The following is a 17,067-nucleotide window of genomic DNA, read 5'->3' on the forward strand; positions in this document are numbered from 1 at the left end:
GAGGGATGAAAGAGGAGAGACTGTCCACAGGATATACCCCTCATACAGTCTAGCACACAATAAAAAGTTAGCAGATACGCCAGAAAAAAAAACCAGGAAAATGTGACCCATAGGCAAGAAGAAAGCAGTCAATTAAAACGAACCACTTGATGACTCATGGGCCAATAAAATAATCACAAGGGCACTAAGGCACTAACTATGAAAATACAAACTTGATGAATTGATTTCATCAAAATTAAAATATTCTGAACTTCAAAAAAAAAAAAAAGATGGTAAAGAAACCTGAAAGACAGATCACAGACAAAGAGAGAAGACTCACATGGCATCTCTTGACAAGGGATCTTTATTCAGAAGACATACAGGACTCTTAAACTCAATCATAAAATAAACAACCCAATAAAAATGTGGGCACAGGATACGAACTTACACTCCCCAAAGGAGACATCTAACTGGCCAATAAATACGTGAAATGCTGCTCACCACCATTAGTAATCACGGGAATGCGAATTGAAACCACAGTGAGGTGACACCACATCCACTAAGATGGTTTGTGTTAAAGATGGGCGTTACCAAGCGTCAGCCAGGATACAGGACGTCTGGAATCCTCATACGCTGATGGGGTGGTGGTGGGGGCAAGTCAAGTTGTCCATCCACTTTGAAAGAATTTGGCAGTTTCTTTTTCTTTCATATGAAGATGCTCACTCAGACATCCAAGGAAGAGCTGGCCAACAGAAGGAAAAACCTTTCTGGTGCAAACTGCAAATGTCTGGAAATGTGGCAGTTTCTTGCAAATTAAATACCCTGTTACTATACAACACAGTCACCCCACTCCCAGAGATTCACCCAGGGGAAAAGATAACCTACATCCTTGAAAGACTCAGACACTGAGTTCACAGCGGCAGGAAACGGCCAGCCCACCACTCATGACCACGTGAATGATAAACAATCCAGGGCATGTTCGCAGTGAAAGGAACAAAGTTCAGATACACACAGGCTCCTAAAATCTCACTACTGCCCTGCTGAGCAAAAGAAAGATGGACCCAGAAGAGCGCCTGCCACACATGGTTTTCCTGGGGTGGGATCCACACCTGGCAGATAAAAGCTGTAGCACAAGACGGTAGATGAGTTGTCACCTGTAGACGGGAAGGGCCAAAGGAGTGCAAAGAGGCACAAGAGAACTTTCTAGAAGCATTCTGTATTCCGGAAAGGTGACGATTGCCCAGCTGTGTGCCTGTATCCACTCATTTATTGAACTGAACTGGCATATTTCATCGTGTGTGAATTATACCTCCATAAAGCTGATTATGGGGCTTCCCAGGCAGCACAAGAACACGCCTGCCAATGCAGGAGATTTAAGAGATGCCGGTTCGATCCCTGGGTGGGGAAGATCCCCTGGAGCACTCCAGTGTTCTTGCCTAGAGAATCCCATGAACAGAGGAGCCTGGCAGGCTACAGTCCTCGGGATCGCAAAGAGTCAGACACAACTAAACCAACTTAGCATCCACACAAAGCTGATGATTTTTAAAAGTCTGACACATTGGTGTTTGTCTTCCCTCTTGGCCCCAGACTAGTTAGTATAACTGACAGGTGTGTCCAGATCCAGATGTTCTGTCGGTGGGCTTGGCCAGGGCTAGATTCCTGGGAGTGGGTGGAAGGAAAAAGCATTAATCCCAATGGTAACCCAGGCCATGAAAGCCATGTTTCCCAGAACCTTTGTCGTGGTAACAAACCACCCCCAGTCCCTCCATCTCAAAAGTCTGCAGTAGCAAATGTTTGTGTTCAGTGCACTTTATGTAGCCTCCCAGGAAGGCAGGAGGCAATTGCTGCTCTCCCTGGGAACACAGGCATTGGAGGCAGCCGTCTGGGGAGCTCTGTCTACCACGTGGACGCTGATGCGGGCAAGCGCCATGCTGGAATCTTCCCTCTAGCTAATTAGCACCAGGATCGTCCCACCTACCAGTCTGTAGGACCAAGACTGGGACCCTTCAGGCCAAACAGCTAGTCAGGCAGGGCACAGCCCCACCCGCCAGCAGCCCAGCTGCCTGAAGAAACCTGAGCCCACAGCTACCCCCAGGGACCTGGCCCTGTCCTCCAGCATACCAGTGAGCTGGCACCAGTGCCAGGATTCCAGGGGCCCCACTGCCAGAGACCCAGGGACAGTACTCTTCCCACCAGTGGGCAGCCAACAGACCTGGGGTCCCCTGGACCTTGGCCTCACCTGCCAGCTGGCAGACAACGGCCCCAGGGGTACCATAACCTGCCAGGTTAGGCCAGCAGGTTGTCACCAGCTCCAGGACCACCCGGGCCCCACTCCGCAGCAGGCCAGCCTCAGCTCCAGAATGCCCATGGCTCTGCAGCCAGAGACCCCTGGGAACTGACCTGACAGAATTATCATATGATCCAGCAGTTGCACTCCTGGGTATTTACCCAAAGAAAACAAAAACGCTGATTTGAAGAGATATGTGCATTCCAATGTTCATTACAGCAGTATTTACAATAGCCAAGATACTGAAGCAACCTAAGTCTCATCAACAGTTGAGGGAATAAAGATGAGTTACGTATGTATATATAAAAAAGATATATATAATGGACTATTACTGAGCCATAAAACCAAATGAAATCTCATCATTTGTAACAACATGTATGGACCTAGAGGGTATTATGCTAAGTGAAATAAGTCAGACAGAGAAAGACAAATACTGGATGATTTCATTTTTATGTGCAAACTAAACAACAAGACAGATGAACAAACAGAACAAACAGAAAAAGGGCTATAGATACAGAGAACAAACAGGCGGTTGCCAGAGGGAAGGATGTTGGGGGAGGAAAGAAACGGGGATCGAGATCAAGAGGGACAGACGTCGAGATGCAAAAAAATGAGTCATGGGTATGGAATGAGCCATGCAGGGAGTACGGTTAATAGCTAGGCTGTATCCCTGTATGGTGACCGATAGCAACCAGACTTATGGTGACAATCATCTTGAAATGTACAGCAAAACGAATCACTACGCCGTATAACAGGAACTAGCATAGCTGTTGCTGTTGTTTAAGTCAGGTCCGACTCTTTTGCAACCCCATGGACTGTAGCCCCCCAGGCTCTTCTGTCCATAGGATTCTCCAGGTAAGAATACTGGAATGGATGGCCATTTCCTTCTCCAGGGGATCTTCCCAATTCAGGGACCGAACCCACATCATCTGCATTAGCAGATGGATTCTTTACCACTGAGCTATCAGGGAAACCCCAACTAACATGGTATTATATAGGGCAATTATACTTCAGAAACAAACATCCTCATAGAAAAACAGATCAGATTGGTAGTTACCAGAGACGAGGGTGGAGCAAGGGGAATTGGATGTAGTTGGTTATAAGATATAAGTTATAAGATAAATAAGCACTAGACATGGAATGTACAACATGATAACTATAGATATGGGATATTTTATATGAAAAATATAACTAACACTACTGGATGAAAGTTTTAAGATAGTAAATCCCAAGTTCTCATCAAAAGGGAAAACAGTTTTTCTATTTCTTTAACTTAGTGCCTGTGTAAGATGATGGATGTTCGCTTAACTTATTGTGATAATCATTTCATTATGTGGTGTGTGCATGCATACTAAGCCGCTTCAGTTGAGTCTGACTCTTTTCGACCCAAAGACTGTAGCCCACCAAGTTCCTCTGTCCATGGGATTCTCCAGGTAAGAATACTACAGTGGGTTGCCATGCCCTCCTCCAGGGGATCTTCCCAACCCAGGGATCGAACTCACATTTCTGTCTCCTGCATCAGCAGTGGGGTTCTTTAACACTAGCTCCATCTGGGAAGCTAAACGTATTGCGATAATCGTTTCAATATGTATGTAAGTTAAATCATTATGCTGAACACCTTAAACTTACACAGTGCTGTATGTCAATTATATCTCAATAAAGTTTGAAGAAAAAAACCCGACAATTATCAGCATGTGAATCAAGAGGAAAACATAACCAAAATTGAGGAGAAAAAAATCTATCCACCTAACCTATCCAGAAATGGCAATGATGATAGGATTAATAACCAGAACATTAAAACAGATATTAAAACTATACTCCAGCACCATGGTAATGCCACATGAGAGCATTAGCAGGAATCAAACGGGGTGAGAGGTGTGCTTCTTTTTGTGGCCGCACACGGTGGCATGTGGAACCTTCGTTCCCTGACCAGGAATCCAACATGCGCTCTTTTCATTGAAAGCATGGAGTCTTAACCGCTGGACCACTAGGGAAATCCCAAGAGGTGTACCTTTGCACACCTGTAATACCTTTACATGTATTCTGCAAATCTAAGGTTATTCCCAAATTAAACGTTTATTTTCTTAAAAGGTAGAGGAAAGGTTGAACATCTTAAGTAGAAATATAAAAGATAGAAAAAGACCCAATTTGAATTTCTGGTGAAAATTATAATGCCTCAGATCAAATACACATTGAATGGGATTATAGCAGATTAAACATTATTGCAGAAGGAAGGAGAAGTAAATTTGAACTCAGAAAAACAGAAATCATTCAAAATGAAACACGGAGAAAAAAAGACTGGCAAATCCACTGGAATCCCTGGAAGAGGGAGGTGAAGCAGGTAAAGGTATTTGAAGAAATAATGGATAAAAAGTTTCTAAATTTGAAGAAAACTATAAACCTACAGATCCAAGAAGCTCAATGAAACTCAAACACAAAAAAACATGCAGTACAAGAAAAATGTGCCAAAGTACATCATCATTAAATTGTTTTAAACAACAGAGAGCTTTAGTTTTCTGAAAAGTGTTAGTCCCTCAGTCGTGTCCTACTCTTTGTGACCCCATGGACTGTAGCCCACTAGGCTCCTCTGTCCATGGAATTCTCCAGGCGAGAATACCGCAGTGGGTTGCCCTTCCCTTTTCCATGGGATCTTCCTGATCCAGGGATCAAACCCGGGTCTCCTGCATGGCAGGCAGATGCTTTACCATCTGAGCCACCAGGGAAGCCTCCTTTAGTTATCTGTTACTTCACAGAAAAAATTACCCCCAATCTTAGCAGCTTGAGAAAAACAGACACTGACCATCTCACAGGGTAAAGAATCTGCCTGCCATGCAGGAAATTCGGGTTCGATCCCTGGGTCAGGAAGATCCCACGGAGAAGGAAATGGCAACCCACTCCAGTATTCTTGCCTGGAAAATCCCTTGGACAGAGGAGCCTGGTGGGCTACAGTCCATGGGACCACAAAGAGTTGGACACAAATGAGGGACTATCACTCTGAGGGTCAGGAACCCGGGAAGGGCTTTGCTGGGTAGTTCTGGCTCAGGACACCTTGTGAGGCTGTAGTCAAGATGTTGACCAGCACTGCAGTGTCTGAGGCTGGAGTACCCAGGGCAGAGGAAACAACCCATTGCCGTAGGGAGATCTAGGGTCCAGTCCCTGCTTGGCCTCTCGGCACCGTGTGACTTGTGAAGTTACTTCCCTCCTCTGTGCTGTTTCCTTTTCTGTGCAGGAGAGGGGTGGGAGAGATGAGAACCGGCGAGCCTCCAGCCGTAGTACTCTCACCGGGTCGGCACTAAAGCAAAGAGCCTTCTGCATGGGACCAGGCACAGAGTCCCCCGGGTTCCTGGATTCAGAGGACCCAGGGCCGGTCTGTGCTGCCAGCCCCCGGTAGCCAGGGGCCAAGGCTGCCTGGATTCTTGGCCTGGCAGCTTCTCAGCACTCACTTTCCCAGAAGCCAGCGTGGGAGGACCCGCAGGACCCGGTGTCCCAGAGACAAGCACAGAGTGACCCACAGGGGCGCTGGGGCTCGGGAAGCAGGTCCCAGAAGCTGGGAGCAGGTGACCAACTGGCCTTGGGAAGGAGGGGGCTTCCAGGACTGGGGGCTTTCCGCAATAAAGCCGACCGGGAAATTCACACAGAGCCACCACCCACAGAGCCACCTCCACGGCCTCCTCCAGCCTCCTGCTCTTTCCCAAGAGCACAGTAGCCTGAACTAAGCACAGAGGAAGCCACTGCTCCTAAAAGTGGGGCCTTCTCACCAACTGTTCTCTCCTACCTCAAAAATAATTTCCTATTTGTTGTTGCTGTTGTTCAGTCTCTAAGTCATGTCACGTCTTTGCTATCCCATGGGCTGCAGCACGCCAGGCTTCCTTGTCCTCCACCATCGCCCGGAGTTTGCTCAAATTCATGTTCATCGAGGCAGTGATGCTATCTAACCATCTCATCCTCTGTCATCCCCTTCTCCTCCTGCCTTCAGTCTTTCTCAGCATCAGGGTCTTTTCCACTGAGTCGGCTCTTTGCATCAGGTGGCCGAAGTATTGGAGCTTCAGCTTTAGCATCAGTCCTTCCCCAGCATTGCTGTGAATATGGAGCTCAACGCCTTCCTCCACCATGGACCCTCCACTCCTTGGGAACCTTTGGGCAGAACGCACCAAATGCCTTTCAATTATTCACATTCTTTGACTCAGCAACTCCCTTTCTAGGAAATCCCCCAACGAAATGCTTAAACATGAGAAATCTGAGCATCTACACAGGTTCACTGCAGTGCTGAAGTAGCAAAAATTGGCAAAGACCCAAATATACATCCCTGGAGACTGAGCAGCACAACCTCATTAACACTAGGGCATCCAGGTGTAACACAACAAAGGCTTTGTCTTAGTAATAAGGACCACATCTTGGAGTAAGGCCAACTGTAGACCTTCCATAACAAAGCTTAAAAACAGCTTCAGTTAAATTTGCAATTTGGAGTTTGATTCTCACCATGTTGGCAAAGTCTGGGAGATACCCTCCATTTGCATCGACCATAACAAATAATAAACCAAAACCACACATAGTCAAGTGATCAACTGGTAACTAAACTGACCGCTAGAACAAGAATTAACCCTTTTCAGAGGGAGATGTTTGAATTCGGTGTGTCTACAATCATTCCACGTGATTCTGCTGAGTGGTTCAACTCTGACAAAGTCAGAATCTCTGTTCAGAAGTTGTCATGATGTGCTGGCACTGGGAGAAAGTTCCAGAACATGAAGTATTTGACCCACCAGCAGGCAATGAAAGCTTCATCCCTGGGGAGAGGTCTGCAGGTGTCCCAGGGTCATCTCTGGAGGCAGAGGCGGCTATCGGGTGGTTTTTTATTTTCTTTAACTTTTTTCACTGTGCATTCCTATATTGTTTGACTTGTTTAGGTGAGACACTTTGTTTATATAATCAGCAAAAGTAGTCATGGCATTTTACAGTTTATAACAGGAAAGTGAAGTCGCTCAGTCGTGTCCGACTCTTTGTGACCCCATGGACTGTAGCCTACCAGGCTCCTCCGCCCATGGGATTCTCCAGGCAAGAATACTGGAGTGGGTTGCCATTTCCTTCTCCAGGGGATCTTCCCAACCCAGGGATCGAACCCGGGTCTCCCGCATTGGAGGCAGATGCTTTAACCTCTGAGCCACCAGGGAAGTTTATAACAGGGTTGCCCTACAAAGATACCCCCTGGGGTGAGGCAACAGGTCTCAACCTCTGTCCCCTGCTATTTGGAAGCTGGATCAGTTCCCATCTGTTCCCTGAAAAAGGAGGAAAAGGAGCTAGACTTGGGTCTGGCAAGACGAGAATCAAACTTGGAAGGCAGGCTGTCAAAAATTTTGCTTTCTTGGGAAGGTTCTAGATTCTAGGAGTCTGAGGAGGTTAGAGGTATAGTGAAGGACACTTTGGTTTGCAAAGTACAGATGCCCAGCACAGACTCCTGGGGGTTGTTACATGATCCATATAACTTGGAAGTTCAGGGCTAGATCAGGCTATCTTCAGGTACAGCTGGATCCGGGTGCTTGAACAAAGCTCCTAAGGTTCTCTCCTCTTCCCCGTTCTCCCTATCTTCTACTTTCAGTTCTCCTCATCTCTGCTTCACTTAGCAAGCCCCAGGAAGAATTCGATTTGCCCATCCTGGGCCACAGGCCCACCCCTGAGACCAGGGGAAGTGGGGTACCGAAACTGCCAGGTCCCTCCAAGCCACAATGAGGGAGAGAAATTGTACAAGACTCTCCAGAGGAAAAAGGGTGATGCTGCCCAAAGAAGAAAGGGACTCCGGCTCCACAGGAAAGAAAAAAAAATTACACTGTAGCCACATTCGACAGATTCTAGTGCTTATCTACACAGCGGGCACACGCTCAGAGCTTTACAGCCCTATGTCTTCCAAGATTTCCACGTGACCATGAGCATTCACAAGCCTTGGTTACTCTGATCCCCAAACAGTTCAGAAAGGCAGACAGGACCGTTCTCCCTTTACTGATGGGGAAACCAAGGTTCAAGGAGACCAGGTAAGTGGTCCAGCTCACTAGGTAGTAAGTACCAGGACTGGTACCAAGAGCTAGGTTCTCTGATGTCAGAGCTCCCTGTGTTTCTCTGCTCTCAGCCTCAGCCTGTACCCCGCCCACCACCACCATTACAAACGACCCACCACCACTGCCAGGATCACCACCACTGTCATCGACAGCACCATCACCATGAGAAGAAACAAAAACCTCCCAGCCACCAGCCACCAGGCAATGCCTCCCAGAGCCATAGTTCTCAGCTGTAGGCACAGCCAAGGAGCTGTGAAGCTAAACCCAAAAAGAGAAGTTGATTGAATCAGAGTTTCCTAGCAGGAGCTCCTTTCTTGGCAGCCAGGCCTGGGCCTGGCTCCTTCATGGCTGGAACCCAGCTTTCCTCTCAGAGCGTTGGGATGCTTCTCCGGAGATGGCTGGGCTGATCCCAAACCCCTGGGAGCGTGTTTAGGAAGCAACACACGTGAGTCACTGGGGCTGACATTCTTTGGAATCTGACAAGGTTTCTACTTTGGGAACCTGCTCAGTTGACTCAGCAGCGGTTCACCAGCAAGCGGGCAGTGAAGCTGGGAGCACGCCCCTCTTCATAAGCCGTGCTGGGGCCGCTGGAGGCTGGGGTGGATCCTAGGGCCTGTGCTTTCGAGCTCCAGATGACTCCTGTGTGGAATCTGGGATGGAACTGACATTCAGAGACAAGAAGCAGTGCATCCCAAGTTTCCATGGTAACAGCCAGTGGCAGGACTCGACCCTCAATCTGTGGCCTCAGAGCCCACAGACATCAGTGCCCCTGATGGGTCCAGGCTGGCCCTTTGGCTCTGCCACCTGCTCTGAGATGTGCTCCTGGTGTCTCTCGCCCAACTTCGGGGGGAGGATGGCTGGATGGGTGGTGCTGAGGGATGCTCCATGTCCCCCTCACTGAGCAGCTCCTGGGCTGCCTGGGTTGGAGCGAGTGTCAGTCCAGGTCCTACCAGGAAGGAGATGACTCGAGTTGAGAATCCTGCAGGATGGAGGGGACCCATGCGAGGTGGCCAGTGTATCACATCCCAGGCTGCTGTCACCCTTAGGCTGAAGTGCTGTGAGCTCAGTCGGGTCCAACTCTTCTATGACCCCGTGTACTATAGCCCACCGGGCTCCTCTGTCCATGGGATTTTCCAGGCGAGAATAATGGAATGGGTTGCCTCGCCCTCCTCCAGGGGATCTTCTTGACCTGGGGATCGAACCCAGGTCTCCTGTGTCTGTCTCCTGCATTGGCAGGTGGATTCTTTACCACTATACCCCCCTGGGAAGCTTTAGGCTGAAGGGTTGAGGGAAAAGGACCACTGCCAGGGCCTGAAAGGAAACCCTGGAGAGAGAGCTGAAGAGGGAGACAAGACCTTCAAGGCAAAGACACAGCCTGCCCAAGGTGACCCCCCAGGGGAGAGGCCAGACATGGACATGCAGACTTCACTCTTCTCCCCCTCTGACCTGCAGCCAGAGCTTGCCCAGGGCCAAACCCAAGAGGAAGCCAGAGGCTATGAGAGCCCAGGAAAGGGGTCCACTGGGCTGAGCCCCTGGGACAGAGTCAGCATCTGGTCCTGTGGACCCATAGTGTCTCCTATAATCCAGAGAAAATGTCCTAGGTTTGGGGAATCTTGGGATGTGTCTGAGACCAGAGATTGAAATGTCACAGGAAATAGAGGTATCTGTTGGAGTTTCCCTACCAAAAATGGGGGCAGATTGGGAAAGGGAGCTAGGTGGCCAAGGGGAGTGCCCCCTCTGTGAAGCAGGCAGGACATCCATTCAGTGTTGGGTCCCCCAGTGTGCCTGGGGGTCCTCCGGGGATTGCAGGTGGCCCCGGAGGCTCCATCTGGAGACAAGTATGCACACAGCCCTATCCGAGATACCTTCTCTTTCTGGTGCATCCACTAGTCCTGCAAGAAACTCTCACTGTCTCTTTCCTTGTGAGACCATCAGGGACCAAAAGCCCCAGAATCATCACCAGTGACAGTTGGCCTGTGGATACATCCTTCCCCTCTCTGGGGTTTGCCTCCCTCTGGGGAAAACCCAGGTTCCACCTCCAGCATCACGACATACCAACACCTTCACCCACTGGTCCCTCCACAGCCCTGGGCACTGAGTCCCTCATCACATGGTGATGGAGCATGTGCCCCCGCCAGGCTCTGGGGAGACACTGTGAACCTGCCATTCCTCCAGCTTCTAAGGATCTGAGAGCCTGCTAGGACAGAGGAAATGCAGGCATGGTGTTTATACGCAGAAAAAGCATCCAGCTCAAGCTTGGAGAATGGCTACCCACCCCAGTATTCTTGCCTGGAAAATTCCGTGAACAGAGGAGCCTGGCAGGCTACAAGTAGTCCGTGGGGTCCCAAAGAGTCAGATGCAGTGAGCGACTAACACTTTCACCTGTTTTTTTCAGGCTTGGAAGATCAGGGAAGGTCACCCTGAGGAGGTGATGAGATAAGATCGGAACAGTTGCTACACAAAATACTCAGGGCAGGGCATCCCGCTCACCCACTGCAGGAGAACCCTGAGACAAGAGGTGATGGCACCTGGGAGCTGCAAATAGGCCCATGTGCAGGAACATGGGGAGCTGGCAATGAGAGGGGGTGTGGCGATGGGCACAGATAGACCTCAAGAGTTGTGCCCAGAGGCAGCAGCAGCAGGGTTTTAATAAGGCAGTGCCAAGGCCCGACGTTCAGGTTGAGAAGGGCCCCTCTGGCTGCCCAGTGGGGAATAGATCAGAACAGAGCAAGACTGGAGGTCAGAAGGCTGACGAGGAGGCTCTCAGCATGCTGCTGGTGAGGACAGACTGGGGCAATGGGATCGGAGGGGGAAATTTCGTCTGACCCAAGAGCACCTGTGAATGTCAAAGAGGCCAATACGGGTTGATGGGTCCCCCAAAGAGAGTGATAATGGGGATAGCAGCCAAGATGACTCCCAGGATTCTGTTTTTGAGGAGCAGGTGGGTTGTCCTCAGATGGAGAAAGTAGGGGAAGAAGGTTTGGGGTAAGATGGTGAGTTCCTTATTTCTGGTCACAGCACAGTTAATTGGAACTGGATCAGCCCCTCTGTCATTAACCAAGCATAAAACTGCACAGAATACATGAGGCCACCATCTTCAACACAGTATCAAAGGCAGGGCAAGACTGCGATCCCCAAGAGGAGAAAAAAAACATGAGGTGAGCCCCGAGAGCTCCTTGGATCTGCATGTGGGGGTACTCCCTGGACCACAGTGCAGCCTGTGAGCGTCCACGCAGAACTCAGAGGGCCCACTGAACCGAAGGCGCAGAGATGGGGCTTTAGGATCACTCAAGTAGCTAGAATCTTCAGGGCTGGAAGCTGCTTGGGGGAAAGGGAGAAAGCCCATGTGAGGGTCCCTGGGTTCTGGTGAGACCACCTGAAGCTTAACAAGTGGTCTCAATCCCTAAAGTTTTGAGAGTGGAACAGAAATGCTAGATGTCAAGCAATGCTAGGGAACTTTGGGGTTTTTGCCCAACCAAAGTGGAACAACCTCATTAACACTAGGGCATCCAGGTGTAACACAACAAAGGCTTTGTCTTAGTAATAAGGACCACATCTTGGAGTAAGGCCAACTGTAGACCTTCCATAACAAAGCTTAAAAACAGCTTCAGTTAAATTTGCAATTTGGAGTTTGATTCTCACCATGTTGGCAAAGTCTGGGAGATACCCTCCATTTGCATCGACCATAACAAATAATAAACCAAAACCACACATAGTCAAGTGATCAACTGGTAACTAAACTGACCGCTAGAACAAGAATTAACCCTTTTCAGAGGGAGATGTTTGAATTCGGTGTGTCTACAACACATCATCCACAATGTCCAGTTTATAATCAACAAGTACCAAATATACAAAGAAGCAGAACTGTGTGACTCACAGCCAAGAACAGAAAACAAGGATCAATAGAAATCAATCCTGAAATGGCCTGGATAATTGATTTAGCAAACAAATCTTTCAAAGAAACTATTGCAAATAAGTTCACAGATCTAAAGAAAAATTTACTTGAATAATTTATGGAAAATATCATCATAATAAGGGAGCAGATACGGAATTTAGGCAGAGGAGTGGAAACTGTAATAAAGAACCATATGGAAATTCTAGAACTGAAAAAGTGAAATAAATTCACTGGTTGGGATCTTGAGTTACTTGCTTTGAAACACACCATGAAGTCTGTGAACGTGAAGGTGTTAGTTGCTCGGTCATGTCCAGACTCTTTGCGACCCCATGGACTGTAGCCTGCAAGGTTCCTCTCTCCATGGAATTCTCCAGGCAAGAATATTGGAGTGGGTAACCTTTCCCTTCTCCAGGAGATCTTCCCAACCCAGGGATTGAAGCCAGGTCTCCTGCATTTCAGGCAGCTTCTTTACCACTGAGCCACAGGGGAAGCTCACCATGATGCCTATAAGATATCCAAGTAGAGACATTAATATATGCAATTGGAGATACAGGCCTGATGTTTAGGAGGGAGACCAGGCTGGGAGATAGATTTCAAAGTCATCAGCATGGAGATAAAAATGAATGAGTTCACATCTAAAGCTGTGGAGAGTGCTGTAATCCTCACCTCAGTCAAAGTCTCCAGTCCCATTGGGAAGTGCAAAAAAATAAGCAAAAACACGAAGACTGAGCTCCAGAGAGCTTGTGCTGTGTCCTTAGTCACTCAGTCATGTCCGACCCTTTGCAATCCCATGGACTGTAGCCTGCCAGGCTCCTCTGTCCATGGGGATTCTCCAGGCAAGAATACTGGAGTGGGTTGCCATGCTCTCCTCCAGGGGATCCTCCCAACCCAGGGATCGAGCCCAGGTCTCCCACACTGCAGGCAGATCATCTGAGCCACCAGCTAAGCCCAAGAATACTGGAGTGGGTAGCCTATCCCTTCTCCAGGGGATCTTCCCGACCCAGGAATTGAGCCAGGGTTTCCAGCATTGCAAGTAGATTCTTTACCAGCTGAACTACCAGGGAAGCCCCCTAGAGAGCTTAAGTAACTGCAGATAACACCCATCCTTTCAATCCTACATCTCAGAGGACCCAGCCCCGCTCAAGCTGAGCCTCGGCCAACCTTGCACCTTTTGAAACCCAATCGCTAATTCCAAGTTCCTTATGAAGCAGAGAGGGGCCTTGGGGATCCTGCCGACGAGAGTTGCTTTGGGAAAACTGCTATGAGTGGGGTTCCTCGCTGAGTGCCAAGCAGACCAGTTCTCCTGCTTCCTCCCACTCTTGCTGAAAGTACTCTGTGATCTTGCTTGATCTTGGGAACCAGCAGTGCCCCCATAGACACCGCAACCCTGGAGGCTCCAGAACATGAGGGGTAGGGGACCGTTGTTAGGACCTGCTCTTGGCAACCCAGGTTCTAGGGTTTGTTGAAACAAACAAACAAAAAAATAGGAACAGGGCTGCTGAGATGGGGGTGAAGAACTACTCCCCATCCCGGTAATGATTAGAAGTGATCTTTCCCTGAACTCTCATCTTGCACCAGCACTGTGCTAAGCATGTTACATTAACTGTCATAACATCCCTATTTTCCAGGTGAGGACACAAAGGCTTAAAGAAGTTCAGTGACTAGCACATAGACAATAGTAGGGCTAGGATATGAACCCAGGTCTCTCTGACTCCAGAGCCTGTATGTTTAAAGTGAGGTGTCTGCCTACCTGTTCTTCAACCCTGTTTCTTAGAGTCATCCTGGTCTCTGAAAATGATTCATCATCCTCCCAGGTCCTCAGGCCAAACACCTGGGAACCACCCCACTTCCCTTCTCCCTCCTGACAATTCACAAACCAAGTCTATTGTCTGTACCTACAAAGCACATCCTGAACCTGCCCCACCTTCCCAGCTCTGTCTCCACCGCCCTCATCTATCTGTCTCCACAGTAGCCTCATCTACTGAGATCTGCTCACCTCCATCTTTGTTTCTCCTCCCGTATCATTCTGTATACCCCTCCTGGGAGCCAGAGACATCCTTTGAAAGACTCACTCAGACCAGTCATTCTCCTCTTAACGCCCTCCCTTGGTTTCACATGCTGCTCAGAACAAAATCCACCGTTCTTACCTACAAGACTCTGCACGACCTGACCCTCCTACCTTCACACCCTCATTTCAGGTCATAAGCCCCATTATTCTTATTCTGCTCCAATTATACAGGCTTTTAAAACATCCTTGAAAAACCTAACTTTGTTTCTATTTCAGGACCTTTGCAGGCCTGTTGCTATGTCTTCTTCAGATCTTCCTAGAGCTGACTCCTTGTCAGGTCTCAGTTTGATGCTACTTCCTCAAGTATTGAACATTTCCCTGATAGCTAAAGTATCCCTTCTCAGCTGCAGAACTTCCCTGAGTCAACACAGGGATTTATTTGTCTTCTGTCTGTTTCCCTTGACCTCACCACCATGCCCCTCACACACACTAGGGATGCTATTAGGAGAGGAAAAATCTGATCATTTGCTAGGTCCCTGAAGGCCAACAGAGGAGGTAGCTGGGTATAAATTTTTATGAATGTTGACTGGCTGGCTGGATGGGTGGGTAGATGGATGAGAGATGGGTAAGTGGGTGAATAGATGGGTGGATGTATGGATGGATGTGTGGATGAGTGGGTAGATGGATGGTAGATGGATGGATGGATAGGTGAATTGATGGATAGATAGATGAGTGGATTGATGGATGGGTGGGAAAATAAATGGATGGATGTGTAGATGGATGGATGGATGGGTGGGTGGATGGATGGATGTATAGATGGGTGGGTGGATGGATGGACAGATGAGGATTGATGGATAGAGAGATGGGTGAATTGATGGATGGGTGGGTATAAATGGATGGATGGGTGGAAGTGTGGATGGATAGATGGATGGGTGGATGGATGGTTGGGTATAGAAAGAGTCCCCACACCCTCCCTTTCCTCCCAAATGGTTAGTTTCATGGCTGCCTCAGTGTTATCCTTGAAGGATGGCTCTTTGGAGGTCAGGGACAGGCCTGGGAGGCCTGGAGGTGAGGCCCAGGCCGTCCCACCTTTCCTACACACATTCCCCTTCTCTTCACAGTCCCTCCTCAATGAGACCTCACATATGACACCCCTTTGAGGGGCTCAGCTTTCCAGGAAGCTCCACCAGAATCGAATCACCTTGATCCCTTCCATGAGCCACCCACTGCCGATGCTGCTGGCTTTGGCCTCCCTCTTCTCAGCATCCCAAATCCAGCCCCTCCGCTGGCCCCCACCCCCAGCCCAAAGCTGTCCCCCTCGCCGCAGCTGTCCACACTTACAAAGCCTGACTGTTCGATAAGGCTGTGCCAGCTGGAACGAGACACTTCCCGTCCGACGGGAGGTTCTGCACGGAGCCTGGGGGCAGCTGTCAGCTTCGGGGGCACAGGACCGGATCTGGGGCCTCCTGGGAGCCGGCACCCTCCAGGGCCTCGGCAGAGACTCTGCCGGGCCTGGCTGCAGGTCCTTGAATTGGCTCCACAGAGTGGAGGGCTGGAGTGGGATTCAGGGGAGCTGGAGGAAGAGATTGCAGCCACTGGAGCCTTCGGAGACCTAATGTCCAGGGCCTTAGGAAACCTTCCCCTTTCAGAGACACAGGGGTCAGGAGCTGCCCTGGAGTCTGAGGGCCGGCAGGATCTGCTGGCCCCCTCCCCGAGGTGATGCTGTCCTCCTTGGTCACCAGCCACTAGTGACTGGGGCAGAGGCTGCATGAAGAGGTGAAGGTCAGTACACCCACCAGGCATGGCCCTCGGGATGGCCCCCGTGGCCGGGATGGACACTGTTCTTGACCAGCACGCGGGCCAGGACAGTGAGTTCTGGCAGAATCTAGCCCAAGCAAGGAGCTGGGGCATCTTTTCTGGACAAACCATCAGCGAAAGGTCTTTGGGGCAGCTGAAATGGTCACTCTCTAGCCCTTCAACCTGACTCCTGTTGGTTGAGCACCTACTGCGTGCCGGGCGTGGGGACACCACAGGCCGGAAATCCCTGCCCTCATGGAGCCCGTGTTCCCAGGGTATGCCCCCTGCTCTACCTGGGGCTACCCTGCCGGGACCCCAGACCCAGACCCCAGGCCCAGACCCCAGGCCCATCAGAGCCTGCGCCTTTTCTGGCTCTGATTCCTCCTCAAAGTCTCTAATTATATCCTGGGAGAAACAATTAGAACGAAACTAAGGTGTTTTTTTTTTTTTTTGTCTCTCCTCCGGGCCGGACCTATTTAATAACTTAATTAAATAAACAGAATTATAATTATAATGTTAATATTTCCTTTCTGTAATGTCGACACCTCCTGCTGGAAAAAGCCTCTCTTGGGAACGGGGGCTCCACGCGCTCCCCAACACCTCCCTGGTTCGAGGCTGGCTGCCCACCAGCCCCCGTCTGGGCCCACCCGGGTCTGGGGCCCAACGGAGCTGGCAGGAGCCCCAGCCAGGGGGAAAGCGGCGTCCTCCTCATCGTGAGTGTTTATAGTCGAGCTCAAACCACATGATGGAAATTCCTCTGAAGCTCCTAATTGCACATTTCCTTCCTCCAACCATTTTCTTTTGACAGTCGACTTTGAAAACATTCACCACTTAATTCTCCCCAGGCGGGAAGGGGGAGAAGGACTGCGCCTGCTGCACTGGGGCTCCCTCTCCCACCACCCGAGGGGCCGGCCCCGGGGACCAGGATGCTCAGGCATCTCTAGTGATGACCCCGGAGTCCCAGGCAGTGAGTCTTGCTTCCCTTCCTCCGTGCTGCACCGTCTCCATCTGACCCAGGGGGACAAGTAAGCTCAGTGTCATTTGCTTGTCTATA

General features: G+C 49.7%; 1 non-coding gene across 1 annotated transcript; it reads right to left on the bottom strand.

The window, feature by feature from the left end:
* Window positions 1-7,362: 7,362 nt before the first annotated feature.
* On the bottom strand, window positions 7,363-7,434 carry TRNAW-CCA (transfer RNA tryptophan (anticodon CCA)). Its single transcript has one exon. It is a non-coding gene; the product is annotated as a tRNA-Trp (tRNA).
* Between the last annotated feature and the right edge of the window lie 9,633 nt (window positions 7,435-17,067).

This window comes from Giraffa tippelskirchi, chromosome 10, assembly GCF_054371585.1.
Source record: "Giraffa tippelskirchi isolate mGirTip1 chromosome 10, T2T-mGirTip1v1.2.pri, whole genome shotgun sequence".
NCBI classification, from domain to species: Eukaryota; Metazoa; Chordata; class Mammalia; order Artiodactyla; family Giraffidae; genus Giraffa; species Giraffa tippelskirchi.